Here is a 16,667-nt window from a genome sequence, read left to right as displayed (position 1 = left end):
ACATCTACCAGAAGACAATGCCAACGTGGCACAAAGCTCGCACGTACATGTGTGGTTCAAACACCACCAGGATGAATTTACTGTACTCCCTGGCCACATAACTCCTCTTATTTATATCCAGTAGAGAATCTCTGCGACCAACTCGATCGGGTGTCACAACATGATCGTCAACCGAGAAACGTAGCGCATCTGGCCAGTGCTCTTGAGTCGCCACGGCTCTGCATCCCTGTCGGTGCTTTCAGAGCCTCATTAAATCCCTTTCTACACGTCTTGTAGTATTCCGCACTGCAAAATGTGGTTGTTCAGGCTTCTAGCTGGTAGTCACGTTGATGTGATAGTATCAACAGTGTCGAAAGGATTATCAGCGACGAGTATGCATGTATGTGCAACAGTTAGCCAGTTCTGTGCCATGACCGGACTCATACAGCACAGCGTTGTGTTTATAATTTTTGTTTAAAGTTGTGTATACTCAAACGAGGCTTACGTCTGTTGAACTGTACATGAAGTTGCTTGAAGAGAAAGTAGTTAAAAACTCCGGCAGGGACAACAAACCATTTGAGTTGTGGATACGGGTTTGAAAGCAGAGTTCGCATTTGTCAATATTCTTGTGAAATCTTAAGTATAATTAACCTTGAAATTTTCCTTTATTGATTCTTTTCGTTCGATTGGGAACTAGTACTGGCTTGGTTAGTTGATTGTACCAATGCTAGTGTTTAGCTCTGGATGACTCAGTGCATTTCCAACTGCTAGAGAAAGCAAATATAGCTGCCTGAGAGAATACATGATTTTGACCTTGTTTTATAATCTTTCTAAAAATATGTGCAAACTGATTAAATCCTTAAGCTTACCACTAAATCCTTTAATTAAAGAAAGTGCTCCCTGTGTATTAATGATCCGTCTAATAATGTTGTTTATGAAAAGGTCACTATGCGTTGATAATTTTCGTAGCAAACTAATTCTGAAATGAAAATATCTTACCTCATAACGTAATTGCTTGGAAATGCGGTGCTTGCTGCTCCCTGTGCGCCAACTGCAAATTTCTAACTATAGTTTCTGAGAGCTTAGTGCATTATTCGAAACAACAAGTAAACTATTTTTATACACATCATTGAGTGAGACACTCCTTAATATAAAAATATCTTGGATTGAGGATATGGACAATGTTATTAGATGAAATATTCCTTTAACAAAGTGTTTTTAAATGATCCGATACGTAAATAATTCTATGAAATTCATGTTACAATACTCATTAACAAAGGGAAAATTGAAATCAAACTCGTACTGTCACAAATGTAAGGCAAACAACTGATAAACATAAAAAATACCTTAAAGTGAAAATTACATAATCTTTAATGAAAAATCTAAAGTTTCCTTATATGGATGTCTCATTCAACAGTGCTTCTAAATTACGTGCGACTGCAGTGTCACTAAGTAAAAAATATTGGCTTCATTCGTCTTCATATACTTTTGTATTGTCATTACATCTCATTCCACTCTAGATCACTAATCGAATCTTTCTCGTCTCTTTCACAATATTCAAACACAAATCATTTTACTTAAACACAGAAACCATTACAAGTACTAATCATCAGAGAAACACACCTAAACACAATCAACAAAATATGTAGCTTGGGTAAAATCGTCACGCAATCCTTAACAATACCAAACATCTTCTATCCTTCATGTCTTAAATGATAAACGTCTGCATAATATTCACAAAAAATTCGCTCTCCTCACTTCTTATTATTTCATCACAGCCTTATTATAAAAATATATAAATCATTGCTTCAAATAAATCATCTATAATACATCCTTATGTCTTCACCTCGAATAAGACACCTATAGCATAATTTTTACAGTCAACCCTGGTTATAGTCCAGTGTCAGAGTATCTAAATCCAAGACCCTGTAATTACCGACAGTACTTGTTACACGTGTGCAAATATATATACACTATCTGTTTTATCATTCCTATCGGGATTGAATTATTGCATAGTATTGTACATTACCCTGTAAGGGAAAATGCGTTCTGACGCGCAAAATTCGATGCTATTATTTCTCACGTCCCTTTTATCTTCTGTCATGCCTTTTACTTTAACGAAAAAATATTTGCTTTCGTCTTGTACGTGAACTTTGTTTCTACAATGATGGTTTGTAGAGATCTCGGTCAGCTATCTTAGAACATGGCGTAGTATATACTCTGTAACAGTCTTTGTCTCTATTACATGAAAGTCATGACACAATTAAAGTAAACATACGAAATGAGTTTTACTCATAGCACTGTATGAGGCAAAAAATTGTAATGTTATGTACTTCGAAATGTAAATAAAACAAAACCTGTAGAATGAGCTTAACTACTAACTATGCAAAAACAGTTGACGTCAAAAGAAATGAAGTGCGTATCGTCACAACGTGACAGTTATATATTGACGCGCTGTTGTCATCATTAGAAAAAAGAAAGTCACGTAATTATTCACTGAACGGTTTTACATTCGTAATGTGATGAGAACCTCTCGAAACTTTCGTTGTCAGTGTTCCAAGATGTACTACGTTGGGCTGTGGAATTTCTCGAATCTGAAACGGTCTGCTATAAAGTAATGCAAATTTGTGGCACTTGTTCTTTGTTTTCAAGAGAATGGGCCTAATCGAACTAAAACTTTTCGTCCAACTTCGAATTTCCTAGTGTGACTTATTTTGTTGTGATGCATTTTCCTCTTCTCAGCTGCCTTTCTTTTTTAAAAAAAACATCATTATTCTTGATCTTTTATTATACATAAAACCCACCACCTTGTGTAATTAGTGGGTTCTTCATAAAGCCCACCACCTTGTTTAATTAGTGGGTTCTTGAGTTGTTAAAACATTAGTTGCAGCTACTTTACAAAGTTTACAAAGCTAAATGTAGTGTTAGTTACAATGGGCAAGTTATTTTACCGTTAATGTTACTATAATTATTCTAGTGGTGTGCTTAAGAACTAAACCACCACACTGCCTGCAGCGTCACAGGTGTGTCAGTAGACTATATAAACCTACTTTGCATGGCTTGCCCACCGAGCTAATCCCGAAGAGCGTGCCCCTGGGCAGGTCAAATATATCTTGAATGTTTCGCTGCAGGTTCCAATTATTTGTTTCCTAATTCTAAGTCCTACTTACTAGAAAATCTAATCAATTCCAGTTCTTTGTCTTGATTCATTATCGTTGTACTCCTCTGCCTCTAGTCCTGCACTTGGCGGATTCCATCTGAAATGGCAGCCGACCTATCCACGCACAGGCAATTTGGGATTGGGTTATTGTTTTTTATCGCTGCTCACGGTTCTCTCAGATATTCCAAAAGAACTTTTCGTGATACCTCGTTAGCCAGGTTGTTTAGACCCGAAATGTTCCCTCTTGCCGCAGTAGTGTAAACGTGTCGTTGTTCGGCAGTTGCTGTCTTAGCGCAGCTGCTACACCATTATAAACAAGACACTCGTAAACCACATGGTCGGGAGTACCCTCCGGTTCACCACAGTCGCACGAAATCGCAGCCCTTCTCCCTTAAATCGGGATTAAGCCAGTAGCCCTGCACTACGGATAACATCTGAGCCTAAAATGAGCTCCGCAGGCAACCCCGAAACTACTCAAAAAATCCCAGGTTCACTTTTGAATACACGCAGAGTCAAGAGAAGTTAACTAGCATATGAGACAGATATCGTGGTTCATCTCAAGCCACCAACATGCAGATTAGTTGGATCGGAACCAGTCCTCCCCGAAGACGGTAACGTAGCTTACAAAAAGGAGGCAAATTGGCTTCATATTAATTTTGCTGCATATCAACGCGTTGATTTCGCTGTTGAGCGTGTATCGTTTCCCTCACCCGAGAACTGCGACTGAGGTGCTGCGCCCTTACGTTAGCGTCATTATTTCTTCCTTATCCGTCTCTCTTGTGGGCAATGTCTAAAATGTTCCTGGTCTTCACATGCAAAGCAACTGAAATGCCTCATGTAATGTGCGGACTACGTTTCTGGCGCTCTACCCACAGTGGCTGGCCACCGACAATAATCGACATATCTTATTCGTTCAGTCTTATGAGCCAAGGATTTCAATCCATGAAGTTCCTGGGTGGATAGGCAAAGGAGACTAGAGATCTTTCCAGAGGAGTAATTCTCCCTGCATTTTTCGACACAATCTTCTGTCCACTACATGAAGAACAAAAGGCCCTCGTTACAGATCTTACTCTATTCGTGACTTTGTTCACGACCATAATTCGTATCAATTATTGCCGTAGTAAAGATTACCTGCTTGCAATCCCACATATGAAAACTATCAGTTGTTTCCCATGATACTATTGGAGGGTGTAACATCAGCAGAATTCCATTATCTCCACTTCTTCCTGTTCACTACCATGTTATAAACATAAAAGTCCAGCCTCACATGCAACTCGCCGCTTGATACTCTGGTTCAAGTAAAAGTTTCTTGAGTAATTCACATGATCATTAAAAAATATACAAAGGACCAGTGTTTATGTTTTTCTTTATACATAGTCTTCTCGATAATGGCCTGTAATTTTAGCCGCCAGCTAAGATAAAATTTTCATTCTTCGAGCCAGCACACGTTGGCTGTAACAGCAGGTACCACCGCTGGTTCGGATTTTTCAAGCTCTTGCAAACTGTTTCTCTTATCGCATCTTCTCTCTGTCTTGTAATAATAATACAGCGTAACATACAGCAACTATGAACATACATTTGAGAAGTCAATCAATTAATCAACGTTAGTTACCATAGGAAAATGTCGTTGGCCATCGCAATAGCAGGGAGGAGGGTCAGGTACTTTGTACCCACGTTTTGGATGTACTATAATCGGGTCAATTACTGTACACTATACCCTTTTGAAAAATTATTTTTTGTTGTTTTTGGTTATTCTACCAGATTCCATAAATGTTTGAAATTTTTCAGTTGATCTGAAACCAAAAATTTAAGTCTTTGTAGTGGGTGTCACTTTCCCCAATAGCCGTCATAATCAATAATTTCTGCTTTTCTTTAAAAAAGTATGTTGTGAGTGAAATTAACGAAATTTATATATTTTTTTAATTTCATCATGGTGGGTAGAACACGTTACTGAAAAGGTTAACACATCAGAACCTCTTTAAAAAGATTGAGCTTAATATAAGTCAACAACAATCAACAAGCTTAGTTTTCTTAAAAAAAATTTTGGGAGGACATGATCTCTCCCCCTCCCCCCCCCCCACCCCTAACTGGTAGTGCGCGCTAGGGTTAACGAGTCGCTTGCTCTTTTAATGGATGGAGCTGCGCTATTAAATATTACGTATTAAGATAAGCAGATCAGAGTGGTACCTGACAAATGGTGTGAGTACACAAGTTTTAAACTGATGAAAATATGCTTCTGGGCTTTTTGTTAATTTTCTTTATTTGTCTTACGGCCATACAACAACGCTCACAGTAATGGAGCACCAAAATAATGTGATATGAAGTTCCTCTATAAGTTAACCGGAAAAGTAATTTTCTTTCTTTTAATAAAGTCGAAAGAGCGTTGGTAATTCCAAATCTTTACGAACCAAAAGTTCCCTTTCGGAGGCGAAATACCTGAAATGTCCTGATCACTGAAGATCAGGGAAAGGATATATTTCACGGAACATTGGCCACTTCATTTCAGAGCGCCTGGGACTTTGCATGAAATCTCGCAGCCCAGAGCTGGAGCTCAAAAACGGAAAGGGGAATAAAACGTAGGCAAGGGGCACACAAAGGGTGGGAGGGCAAGAGAACGGACGAGCTAAGAGACAGGCAGTCAGCAGCAAATCTCGTGGGGCGCCGCCGATTTCCGTGCCATTTAACGGTGGCTGCCGCAGGCTCTGCGCAACCCATGGAGCCTCCGAGCCCCCACCCCGCCATTACTGCTCCTCCAGGGAGAAAAAAGCGGCAGTCTGCTCCAGACATGTCCCGCACGACCTTCCTATATAGAAGCGCCGTTTACGATTCTTGTGTGAACTAGAACAACGAAAGCGAAATGAGTTTTCATCTTGTTGGTGTACTACCTCAGGGCACAGTTCTTGATCCTTTTCATTTTCTGACAAGCCATGTTGGTGGGATAGGTCCTATTTGCTGTTTTCAACTAATAATCACTTAACCAGAAGTAATACAGAAAGCAGATCAGTTTCTATATAGTAGTAGAAATCCGCAAAAAGCGTTATCATCTGCGGAAAGTGAAGCAAATAGCATGAAGTGAAAGAATTAGTACGAAAATTGACTGTGTTGTTGCCACTTAAGTATTTCACAGGGGAACTGTATACAAATAAACGTTAATATGATCACACGTACACAGCAGACAATTCTGTTTTTGAGAGTTAGACGCCAGTTGACATTGCTTCCACCAGATACACCTAGTATGAAATCAACTTGCCCTTGTTTGCAGGTGCAGGAAAGATGGACAAGTCGCCAGGACTTTGAGATTCCTATTCCAGCTCTCACCGCGTAAGGTGGGATGCAATGTAACAGCTTGCAATGGGTCCTTGATTAGTAATGAGACTGTAAATGATCGAGGAATGTCGCGATTAAGAAAACAACAGGTTAATAACAAACAGTGGTAGTCTGAGACAAGTGGTACACAACATTCAGCCAAGAACTGGCTTCACAGGCGTTAAGGAGTACTAAATACATAGAGACCTTAGCTTAAGTGTACGCAAAACAAGCACCTGTTAAATTGGCACCAGTTCAAGTATTTTGCTAGTTGGAGAATGTTAGAGGTAGTTGGAACAAGACACAGAGGCAGTACGAAACCACTAGATACCTCTCAAGATGACGATCTGAGATGCTCATCGTGAAATATTTTCTTATAGCTGAGGCCTTTAGTTCGAGGCCACATTGCGAGTGGTAGCATCCACAGGCGAATGAGGCGATGTCCGTTCATATTCGAGATTGCGACGTTCATGTCAAGGCGATGAGCAACTAAATGCAGGGCTATATCAAAACGCCTCTACGATGGAGATGAAGGTATATCTCTTGATCCACATCGAAGCCGAAGACTGAATTAGCTCGAAGTGACAGCGCTTCTACATTTTCTATAGCTTCGCAGTGGGCACCTTGTTCTGTGTTTCCGACTTACCTGCTGTGACACGAGGAAGTGACCACATCTTTAGCCAACAGACGATTCACGTTATGGCTCTGTCCCAATCGTAAGAAAAGCGGTCGTCTCTGAACTGCTACAGTTCCACGAGGAAAAAGAAGGGGCCGTTTAAAATTTAAAGAGTTTTTAACTGTTACTGTCATATTACATTTCTCTCTAACTGAGTGCAGGAGATATCCGTTACATTCCTTAGTACTTTAGGAGTAATTATAAAAATGTCTCTTTTCCCCTGGGAGTTTTGTTAATGACATAAATTACAACTGAAAATTAAAGAAATTCGAAATGAAATTGCTAGCTAAAAATGAGTTAACCAGTGAGCTTTCCATTTCTAAACTGTGTTGAATGTGTATTGAAACTGCATGAGTATTGGTTATTGTTGGACTTTTTTTATTGTTTGAGGCTTACAATGGGTGCTCGTGTACCCGTCCTGAAATGTGATGACACTAACGCACAAGTGTCGATTTGTTATTTACTCGCAATAGTAGGTTTAATGTTTTTGCGAAATTGTGAGTCGTTCAATCTTGAGTGTACCGCTCCCCATACAATACAGGAAGAAGGACACGATTTCATTATGTACGCCAGTAGGCACCTTGGACTGCAACTTAGTTGAAGCAGTTTAAGTTCATGTTATATCACATGGTGATTTAGGTAGAATCTGAATTCTCCTAGAATATCGGACATTGATGAAATGATTGCATAGATACATACGGAATCATTGATACAAAACTTGAAGTGGCATTTTTCAGACTTTTTAAAATGTCTGCAAGGTGATCTTGGGTGGGCTCTAGCTATTATTCTGACTTTTGTGCAATGAATACTTTCTCTCTTAATGACGAATTTCCGCAAAATATGATGCCACATGAAAGCAGTAAATGAAAGTAGGCATAGTAGGCTAATTTACTGATATGTTTATCACCAAAATTTGTAGTAACCCTAATAACATCAGTAGCTGAACCTAACCGTTCCTGCAGATCATCAATGTGTTTCTTCCAATTCAATTTCTTATCAATGCACACACCCAGAAATTTTGAGTATTCTCCTTTAGCAACAGACTTCTGAAACTTCCTGGCAGATTAAAACTGTGTGCTGGATCGAGAATCAAACTCAGGATCTTGCCTTTTGCTGGAAAGTGCTCTACCAGCTGAGCTATCCAAGCATGACTCACGCCCCATACACACAGCTTCAGTTCTGCCAATACCTCGTCTCCTACCTTGCAGACTTCACAGAAGCTCTCCAGCGAACCCTGTAGAACTAGCACTCCTGGAAGAAAGGATATTGCGGAGACATGGCTTAGCCACAGCCTGGGTGATGTTTCCAGAATGAGATTTTCACTCTGCAGTGGAGTGTGCGCTGAAATGAAACTTCTAGCCCGATTAAAACTGTGTGACTGATCGAGACTCAAACTCGGGAAGAAAAGCTGTAAGGACAGAGTGTAAGTTGTGCTTGAATAGCTCAGTTGGTAGAGCACTTGTCCGCAAAAGGCAATGGTCCTGAGTTCGAGTCTCGGTCCGGCACAATGGCACAAGGTTTTACTCTGCCAGGATGTATCATGTCAGCGCACATTCCGCTGCAGAGAGAAAATCTCATTCTGGAAACATCCCCCAGGCTGTGGCTAAGCCATGTCTCTGCTATATCCATTCATCCCGGAGTGCTGGTTCTGCTAGGTTCGCAGGACAGCTTCTGTGAAGTTTGGAAGGTAGGAGACGTGGTACTGGCAGAATAAAGGCTGTGAGGATGGGGCGTGAAACGTGCTTGTGTAGCTCAGATGGTAGAGCACTTGCCCGCAAAAGTCAAAGGTCCCAAGTCCGAGTCTCAGTTCCGCACACAGTTTTAATCTGGTAGGAAGTTTCATAACAATGCACACTCTGCTGCAGAATGAAAATCTTATTCTGGAAACAGCCTTCTGCGCATAGTCCATATTTATCTATGGTGTTATGCCATTTACTGTACAGAATTGTATGAACTGTGTTTTCTCAAAATTTAGTGATAGTGCATTTGCAAAGAACCACTTAATCATTTTCTGAAAGACATTATTTGCAATTTCCTCAGCTGATTATTCCTTTTTGGGTGTGATTACTATACTTGTATCATCAGCAACAAGAAATAGCTTCGCATCTTCATGAATGTAGAGCGCCAAGTCGTTAATATATATTAATAACAATAAGGGGCCTAAGACTGAACCCTGTGGGACACTGTCCGTGCTACCTCCCCAGTTAGAGGACTCTGCTAGTTTTTGCAGACTATCTGTGCTGTTAATTTCAGCCTTCTGCATTCTTCCATTTAGATATGAATTAAACTATTTGTGCACTGTCTCACTCATACCACAATACTTAAGCTTATCGAGAAGAATTTCATGATTCACAAAATGAAAAGCCTTTAAGAGATCACAAAATATCCGAATGGGTGATGTTCGGTTATTCAATATATTTAATATTTGATCAGTGAAAGCATACATAGGATTTTCTGTTGAAAAGCCTTTCTGGAAATCAAATTGACATTTTGTTAGTACTTCATTGTTATGAATATGTGATGCTACTCTTGAACACATTACTTTTCCAAGAATTTTGGATGAAGTTGTTAGATGTGAGACTGGGCAGTAGTTGTTATCATCAGATCTATCCCCTTTTTAATGCAATGGTTTAAAAATAGCGTATTTCAGTCTATCTGGATAAATGCCCTGCTTCAGCGAGCTACTACATATGTGATTGAGAATCATACTTATTTGCTGGGAACAAGCTTTTAGTACTCTTTTCGAAATGCTATCAATTCCATGTGAGCTTTTACTTTTGATTGAATTTATTATTTTACTAATTTCAGTAGGAGAGGTGGGTTGAATTTCAATTTTACCAAATTCCTTAGGTACTGCCTCTTCCATACACTGCCATGTATTTTCTGATGAATAGCTGGATCCTATTTTCTCTACAACTCATAAAAATGATTATCAAACAGTTTTCTACTGCTGATGTCTTGCCAACAAACTTTTCATTGTGTTTCACAGAAATAAAGTCTTCGTGTGCTCTCAGTAGCCCTGTTTCTCTTTTAACAGTATTCCAAATAGTTTTCATTTTACTACCACATGTGCTAATTCAGACATAATGCACATACTTCTGGACTTTTTAAATAACTTTTCTTAACACAGTGCAGTAGTTTTTATATTGTTTCACTGTTTTGGGATCATTACTCCTCCTAGCTATAAGATACATTTCACATTTCTGTTTACAAGATATTTTTATCCGTTTAGTAAGCCATGGCTTTTTACATGGTTTCTTACAATTATGTTTCACAGTTTTCTTAGGGAAACTTTTTTTCAAATATACTCACAAAGGTATCATGAAATGGGTTAAATTTTAAATTAGCATCATCTGTACACCTCATCCCAGTCTAACTCTTGCAAGCTTTCCATAAAATTTTGAATTGTTAAATCGTTAATTGAATGCACTACTTTAGAGGACTGTTTGGCATTACTGTATGGAGCTATATCATGTACAATAACTAGATGTGCATCATTATCAGACAGACCATTTTTAACAAGAAAAGGATTTATTTGGTTAAATTTATCTTGGTATCATCTGTCAGTGTGCTGCTTTCCTGTGACACATGAATAGGACAACCAATAACTGATGTCATATTGAATGAACCTAGTAATACTTCAACGTCAAGCTTTCTATTGAGCTCTTTCAGAAAATCTACACTGAAATCCCCACAAACAATAATTTGCTTTGCTCTATCTGACAGATAACACAACAAAAAATCCAAGTTTTTCAAAAATAGTTGAAAATTTCCCAATGGGGACCTATAATGGCTTCAAGTATAAAAGTGCCATTGTTTAGCTAAAGCTCACATGCACATGCTTCTATATGTTGCTCTATAAAAAATCTTTTAGTTTCCAAATTTATCACACTATGACAGATTTTAACATGTATAGCAAGTCCTACTCGCCTCGTAGTGTCTCTGTTTACATGTGCTGAAAGCTTATATCCACCTACATTTACCATTTCCATACCTGTGACTACATGATGTTCAGACACACATAGTACATCCATTCCACCCTCAGTTTCTAAGTCTTCTAAACAAAGAAGAAGCTCATCTACTTTGTTTTTTAATCCCCTGATATTCTGATGCAATATATTAACATTATTTTTTGTTGAGCTTTTATGTGAATCTTGTGACATACTAACATTATTTTTCACTGTACTGTTATGAGAATTTTATCATATTTTCACTCAAGTACTTGCCTGTCTGAACTTCTCATTAAGCTTAATTTCAATCAATGCAGGACGATTGGACACTGATCTTAACCTAAAAAAGTACTCCAATGAGTTTCAGTGCCTCCCTTTAAAGATTTTGCTATCATCTCAGCCAGTAGAGACATAATGATATTTACAAGTACAAATTATTTAGCCCTGAAGAAACTCATTTAAGCATTATAGAAATATAATCTAACAGCAGAAAATATTTTTAATGAATAAAACACATAAAATAAATTACGTGAAATCACAGTAAATTGCACAATGTGATGAACTTAAATTGTCTCTTATCTTCAAGTAGCAGCAATGGTTCACTTTAACATAAAGATGACTCATTTGCTTTATTACAAAGCTAGACAATCATACAATTAAATGACGAGTTTTACTTATATTAAGAAATGGGAGCATTGTAGAACATTATTGTTTAATTACTACTATGTATCCTACATAATTTTCAGTTTACTTATAAACTACAGGGACTGTTTTACATTAACAGATATTAAGTGAATTTCGAAAGAACATAGTTATATTCACAAAAAAACTGAAACATATCAATTAGTTCTAAAGAATTGATTATTCTAAGTCATCTCATAATTAGAGGCAATGTAAATTTTTTCTGGTTTCGTTACTGTGTAATTTTATTTGTCCAACTTTTCACCCCTTGTTAAAACACTCTTACTGCTCCATGTTTCCCTGGATTTCCTAACATGACACGTAATTTTCCTGTGGGATTTCCTTCATAATTGTACTGAGAAAGAACCTCTTATATGCAAACAAAATGTCAAAATCATTTAATGGTTCCTGTATGCCACAATCGGAAATACACAAGAATTCAATCCTAATAGCACCTTATCACAGAAATAACTCTTCTGTTAGCTCATAGTCCAATTACGGCGACTGGTGACTATACACGGACAGATAAATCGCTGAAGCTCAGTTTCGTTGCGAAAGGAATAGTGTAACGAAATCGGCTGCAATGGATTCATGTTAGGGATCTGTTCCTTTTTTATTAACTTTGAACAGAATATATTTAATCCAATGCCCAATACACATGTCACTTACGTAGGAATTCAATTCAAGTTGTTCAATCAATTGTATATCAAATAAATTTCGTTTTGCTAGTTGTATTTGAACTCCAACAATTGGATGATAGTTGATGAAACATAAATGCACAAGAGAAAAATCGATAAAGGTATGCATTTTCTTTTGAAGATAATCCGAATTCATAATATGCCTAACGGTTCTTATTTTAGATTGTAATCGAACGGTCATTAATAGTTCACAAATAAATACCTTTCTGAAAGTATTGTTGGCACATGTGAAATATAAACACCTTACATTGTTTACAACAAATTCACAGTATTTGTCTGAGAGTTTCTGTGTAGTTTATAATGTGGAAATCATTAGGAATATATGTCGTTTTGCAAACAAGAAGAAATATAAGGTGAAATTTAACGGTATTGTTAGAACACTACCGACAAGGGAACACCGAAAGCGGTGGCCTCCGAGTAAATGTCTAACGACATGATGGAGGTTGCAGTTAGGTTGCTGAGAGCCAGTTATCGGAGCGCAATGACATGCTCACCACAAGCGCGACTGAACTGTCTGCTTGGGTGTAATTTTGGCGCATAATTATGATGAATTCTTAGCTTTTACTCCACAACACTGATCAATTACGAGCGCTCAGTCTTCTGAAGGGGAGATCTTTGTTCTTCATACCCAAAACATTGGTGTAAGAAAAGTTTGTTCTGTTGTAAAATAACGTAAACTTTTGGTCACTACATAAAATTCCTCAAAATTATTCGTCTTTTTTACATTTCTATCATTCTAATTGGATTACTCTACGTACTTTATGCCACTCTCTGTGTCCATTTCCTTTCTCTATCTGTTCACCTCCATCACAGAAACACTCTATGTCCATCTCCTCCTGCCCCTGTCCATCTGCTCCTTGCCACTGTCTCCATCTGCAAGTTGCCCTCTCCCCATCACCTCACCTCGCATCGAAGTACATTTGCTCGGGCCCCCTGTATTTATTCCTCATCCCCTCTATCTCCTGCGCCCATATTTCAGTCCAACTCCTCCTTTCCTCTCTCTCTGTCCATCTCCAGTTTCTCTATCCATATCTCGCCCCCCCCCTCCTCCCCTCTACTGTCTGTCTCTGTTGTCCTGCTCCTCCGCTGCGTCTGTTTCCATCATCTCTTTCCCCCTCCCTCTAGGGCCTTGTCTTCCTTACCCCCTTCTCTCCCTCCGTTATTACTCCCACCCCCACAGGAGACTCGTAGTCCTTACCCTCGCATTATTTCTTCATAGACAGTAAGTAATATGTGTACAAAGTTTGGTTGAAATCCATCCAGAGTTTTAGAAGTTGTTTTTATGCCCAGCTTTGCCGGCATACGTACATGCCACATATATTTTAGATATTTAATACACATTTGTACGCTTGAACCTCTAGCGACTTACTCCCCGCACTTTCGTTTTCACGCAGCTCATTGTTGTCTGTGATGTCACATCTCCTGAAATGTGTGTCGTAAAATAACTTAATTTTGTGTGTAACTGAGAGATATAAATGAATACTGTCTGCGAAACTTGTTGAGCACAGCGATAGAAGCAAAGAAGTAATACATTTAAACTTCATGCCAAATATATCAGTTTTGCTCCGTGAACAGTGAAAGTGTAGTGAGTTAAGCGATAAAAATTTTTTGCTGGCGGAAGAGGGCGACGGTTTGCGTCAGCGAGAGAAGATTTCGTAGGCGCTTGAAATTATGTGTAAATTTCGTTTCAAGTCAACATGTGTGGCCGAATAAATTAAAATCTGGATATTCGCACGCCGTGGGCTATATTTCTTCTTCATCCTCCACCCCCCTCTTCGTCAATCACGTCTCTGATAGGCAGATTCTTTCCTGGCACAGGCGATATTTATACCAAGTTTCGTTGAAACTTGTCCAGTTGTTTAGGAGGAGCTATGGAACACATATATATTAATACAATATATATTTCTATGTGATGCATGGATCTCCGTTGTGATTTTAATTTTTGGGTGTACAGTCTTTGTACACTCTAGGACGAAAAAGACCCCTTTGGTTTTCATCTGCGGCACCACTGCGGTACAGTGGTATTTGGACGATATTCTACGCCCCATTTTGTTGCCCTTCATGGTAAGCCATAATGGGTCTCATTACAGCAACATAATTCTCGTCCGGACGCGGAGGAAGCTTCTACTGCTAGTCTACGGCTTCCCAAACACCATCTCGGCCAGAAAGTGCTCCTGATCTCTACCCTGTTGAGAACGTTTGGCGCATTATGAGCAGAGACCTCAAACCATTTCGGTATCTGACGCCACTTGTACAGAACGTGTCACGATAACACTCAGGAGAACATCCAATAACTCTGTAAATCACTGCCAAGCCGAATAACTGCCTGTACAAAGGCCAAAGATGGGCCAACATGTTACTGACTTCCTTAATATGTGACTCTATTTGTGTTGAATAAATGATCCAGTTTTTTTCTGAAACTGCAGTCATTTATTTATTTGTACGTGTCAACTACATCTACTGATTTGCATCCCATTAGTATAATTCCTTGATGGTGCGTCGTATTTTCTTTTCATAGAGTGTATTTATCCTTTCCATTCCCTTGGCAGTGTGGCTCATTCAGTATGTTATAATTATGGTTAATATGCAAACAAAACCAGTGAACATGAAGGGTTTCTCAACACCGTTTTCATTCGTTGAATCTTTCAGAAGGTAGTCTTTCAGTTTCACTAGAAACGGAAGATATATTAATTTGGCTTGTAAGAAACTTGCTAATTATGATGTAGGGGTTCTTAGACACCAGAGGAATGAGGTAAGAAGCCACTATCAGACGACACCTCAGGTAAAGGTAGGTACTTGTGACCATGTCTGGAGTATGTTGAATTAGTTAATTCTATTATTCGGATAATTACGGTGTATTAAATAATTTGCCTGACGAAAAATATTACCACCTACAAGACATGGTCTCGTGTCAGTGTAAATCAGCACAGGTACACAACATCGGCTGCTATGTAAATGATTAGAATAATTACAGTTCTGTGAGATAGGTAAAATGATCACCAGACTACATTAGTGTTATTCATGTTTAATACTGGAACCAGGCCTGATAGGGTGTGTAAAGTTCTTGAACAGCATCAGATGTCATCAATGCGAAGGACACGGAGATGCTGCGTATGCGTGTGAGACAGCATTGTCAGCTCTGACAGAGTTGGAAAGGGAACCCCACGTGGATCTTCTTTTGGATGGCTGGTCAAATCGTCGAATATCGATATTTTTTGGTTATTCGGATAGTACAGTGGCCAGATTGGGACGCCATGGGAACGTGAGGGCAGCCATACTCGTCGTCAAGGTCCTTGCCGACCACGCCCAGCCACCACAAGGGACAATCGCCGTGTTGAGCACTAACCACATTGTAACAGTTTACATAAGTGACTACCATCCGAGAACAAGTAATATACCTTCCGCCACATCCTGTGCCATCCTGCATCACTGCTCGGAGACTGGCAGCAGCTCAAATAGGGAATTACAGTCCCATGCGTTGTTTGTCGTTAACACCACAATATAAACGGCTGTATGTGAATAGGTACTGTGACCCGAAAGGCGTCTCACTGTACTCAGGGATGGACAGCAGTTGTGCACTACGTCGCATACCACTGCCGGGCCTGTGGAGAGGTCTATGGTAACCCAGCATTATTTAGTGCCTCCAGAGTAGTGGGGTTAAGGCCGTAAGTATTATTTTAAAGGTATATTTATCTGCAGTGTGTAGAACAGAGATGTAATTCATTCTCAGGATGTTCATTTACCGCTCTCTTTACGAAGAAGGAGACGACCCCAAGACAATTGGCACACATTCATCAACTCGAAGTATTAGACGCTTTAGTAACGAGCGCCGCCATTTACGATTTTATCATCACTCCAAGAAACATGAACAACTTAATACTATTTAAGGAAAAGTAATTAAAGTAAATCCTACAGAAAATTGTGTAAGTGCATGTCACGTTACACTTACGCTATCGAAGCAAACACTAAACAATAAGATGAAGACAATCCAACTTATGAGATTTCGTTTTTTTTATCAAGCCAGAATTTTACGTTACTACTGTTGAACGGAGGACCACAAGTGAAAATGAGTTCTTCAATAAGAATCTCTTACCCAGGAAAAGGTGTTTTAATTTAACTGCGTAGGCTTCCGCGGCCAGAGTCAGTCGACATAAAAGTCTTCTGGGTATTGTACCGCGTCATAATGTAAAAACTACTGCTGCTGGAGAAAAACCAAC

Source organism: Schistocerca cancellata, chromosome 1, assembly GCF_023864275.1.
Source record: "Schistocerca cancellata isolate TAMUIC-IGC-003103 chromosome 1, iqSchCanc2.1, whole genome shotgun sequence".
NCBI classification, from domain to species: domain Eukaryota; kingdom Metazoa; phylum Arthropoda; class Insecta; order Orthoptera; family Acrididae; genus Schistocerca; species Schistocerca cancellata.
This window is presented reverse-complemented; position numbering follows the sequence as displayed.